This window comes from Columba livia, chromosome 25 (genome assembly GCF_036013475.1).
Source record: "Columba livia isolate bColLiv1 breed racing homer chromosome 25, bColLiv1.pat.W.v2, whole genome shotgun sequence".
NCBI classification, from domain to species: domain Eukaryota; kingdom Metazoa; phylum Chordata; class Aves; order Columbiformes; family Columbidae; genus Columba; species Columba livia.
In genome coordinates, this window is record NC_088626.1 from 5,460,616 (window position 1) to 5,464,162 (window position 3,547).

Genomic DNA, 3,547 nt, shown 5'->3' on the forward strand with positions numbered 1-3,547 from the left:
ATTGAGAACCATGCAGACCATAGTGTTAGTAACCAAACGAGTTTTACAAAATGCAGGGGTGCGAACCCCTGGTTTCCCAGCGCTGAAATAAAGCACCGCATATAACTACGCCTGTGGTTATGTGCCCTGATTGCTAACAATATAGACCCATAAGGACCCATAGAGAGCGATGGAGACCATAGAGACCCATAGAGACCACAAAGAACATAGAGCCCATAGAGACCGTAGAGACCCATAGAGATCCATGGAGACCATAGAGACCCATAGAGACCCATGGAGACCCATAGAGACCCATAGAGACCATAGACACCCATGCAGACCGCAGAGACCTATAGGGACCCGTAGGAACCATAGAGACGCATAGAGACCCATAGAGACCACAGAGATCCATAGAGATCCATGGAGACCATAGAGACACATAGAGATGCATAGGGACCCATAGAGATGCATAGGGACCCATAGAGACTCATGTATACCATAGAGACGCAGAGAGACCATAGAGACTCATTGGGACCCATGGATACCATAGAGACTGCAGGGACCATAGAGACCCATAGAGACCTATGGAGACGATAGAGACCCGTAGATACCATAGAGACTGTAGAGAACCAGAGAGACCCATAGAGACCCATAGACACCCTACAGACCAATAGAGACCATAGAGATCCATAGAGACCATAGACACCCATAGAGACCATAGAGACCATAGAGACCCATAGAGACGCATAGGGACCGATAGAGACCCATGGATACCATAGAGACTGCAGGGACCATAGAGACCCATAGAGACCTATGGAGACCATAGAGACACGTAGAGACCATAGAGAACCATAGAGACCCATAGATACCCTACAGACCCATAGAGACCATAGAGATCCATAGAGACCGTTGGAGACCATAGAGACCCATAAGGACCTTAGAGACCATAGAGACCATAGAGACCTATAAAGGCCATAGAGACCATAGAGAGCATGGAGACCCATAGAGACGATAGAGATCCATAGAGACTGATGGAGACCATAGAGAACTCCTGATGGAGACCATAGAAACCCATGGACACCATAGAGAGCCATAGAGACCATAGATGCCATAGAGACCTATACAGGCCATAGAGACCATAGAGATCACAGAGACTCACAGATACCTTAGAGACCCATAGAGACCCATGGAGACCATAGACACCCATAGAGACCGTAGACACCCATAGAGAGCACAGGGACTCATAGAGACCTATATAGGCCTTAGAGACCATAAAGACCACAGAGACCCATAGAGACCATCAAGACCATAGAGACCCATAGGGACCCTTAGAGACCCATGGAGAACCATAAAGAACTCTTACGGACCCATAAGTGACCCTTATAGCCCCATAAGTGAACTATAGTGACCCACAAGTGACCCATAGAGCCCTATAAGTGATTCATACAGACCCACATGTGCCACATAGCACTTCCCCAGTGCCCCAGAGTGCCCCACAAGTGACTCATGGAGCCCCATAAGTGACTCTTAGCGACTGATAAGTGCCCCTTAATGAACTCCAAGTGTCTCATAGGGACCCTCACGTTTCCCAATAGTGCCCCATAGAGCCCCATAAGTGCCCCATAGAGCCCCATAAGTGACCTATACACCCCATAAGTGACTCATAGAGACTGGGTCCCTCCCGAACTCCTTGGTCCCTCGCCCCATAGTGTCTTCCCAGTGCCCCAGAGTGTCCCATAAGTGACTTTCAGCGACCCATGAGTACCTATTAGTGACCCCCAAGTGCCCAATAGCAAACCAGAGGTTCCAGATACTTGCCACATAAGTGCCCCATAGCGACCCACATGTTCCACATTAGTGCCCCATAACTTCACCGAGAAGCCCCATAAGTGACCTATAGAGCCCCATGAGTGACCTATAGCGCCCCATAAGTGACTCATAGAACCCCATAAGTGACCCATAGAGACCATAAGTGCCCCATAGAGTCTCTCCAGTGCCCCATAGAGCCCCATAAGTGACCCATAGTGCCCCTTAAATGGCTAATAGAGACCCGTAAGTGACCCATAGAGCCCCATAAGTGACCTATAGTAAAACCACAAGTGACTCATGGAGCCCCTTAAGTGACTCATATAGACCCACAAGTGCCCCATAGCATCTCCCCAGCGTCCCATAGTGCCCCACAAGTTACTCATGGAGCCCCATAAGTGACCCTTAGAGACACATAAGTGCCCCATAAGTGCCTGTTAGTGACCCCCAAGTGCCCCATAGCAACCCACAAGTCCCCCATAATTTCCCCTTGAGCCCCATAAGTGACCTATAGAGCCCCATAAGTGACCTATAGTAAACCCACAAGTGACCCATATAGACTGCGTCCCTCCCGAACTCCTGGGTCCCTCGCCCCATAGCGTCTCCCCAGTGCCCCATGCCCCATAAGTGACATGTAGTGCCCCATAAATGACCCACAGAGACCCATAACTGCCTGTTAGTAACCCCCAAGTGACCAATATACAATCAACAAGGTGCCCAAAGGTGCCCCATAGAGCCTCCTAAGTGACCCATAGTGCCCCTTAAATGACCCATAGAGCCCCTTAAGTGACCCATATAGCCCCATAAGTGACCTATATTTAACCCACAAGTGACTCATGGAGCCCCGTAAGTGACCCTTACCGAACCATAACTGTCCCATATGTGCCTGTTAGTGAATCCCAAGTGCCTCATAACGACCCACAAGTTCCCCATAAGTGCCCCATAGAGCCCCATAAGTGACCTACAAAGCCCCATAAGTGACTCATAGAGACTGGGTCCCTACCGAACTACTGGGTCCCACGGCCCATAGCGCCTTCCCATGCCCCATAGTGCCCCATAAGTGACTCTTAACGACCCATATGGCCCTGCTAGTGACCTCCATGTCCCCATAGCGACCCACAAGTTCCCTATTAGTGCCCCAAAAATGGCTCACAGAGCCCCATAAGTGACCCATATAGCTCCATTAGTGACCTATAGTGCCCCATAAGTGACTCTTAGCGACCCATCACTGCCTGTTAATGAACTCCAAGTGCCCCATAGTGGCCCACAAGTTCCCCATGTGTGCCCCATGCGTGCCCCATAGTGCCCCATAAGTGACCTACAGAGCCCCATAAGTGACTCATAGAGACTGAGACCCTCTTGAACTCCTGGGTCCCTCGCCCCATAGCACCTTCCCAGTGCCCCATAGTGCCCCATAAGTGACTCTTAACGACCCATAAGGCCCTGCTAGTGACCTCCAAGTGCCCCATAGCGACCCACAAGTTCCCTATTAGTGCCCCAGAAACGGCTCACAGAGCCCCATCAGTGACCCATATAGCTCCATAAGTGACCTATAGTGCCCCATAACTGACTCATAGAAACTGGGTCCCACCCGAACTCCTGGGTCACTTGGGGCACTCCTGGGTCCCTCCCGAACTCCTGGGTCTCTCACCCCATAGCGTCTCCTCAGTGCCCCATAGCCCATATAAGTGACCTATAGTCCCCCATAAGTGATTCATAGAAACCCATAAGTGCCCCATAGCGTTTCGCCAGTGCCCCAGCG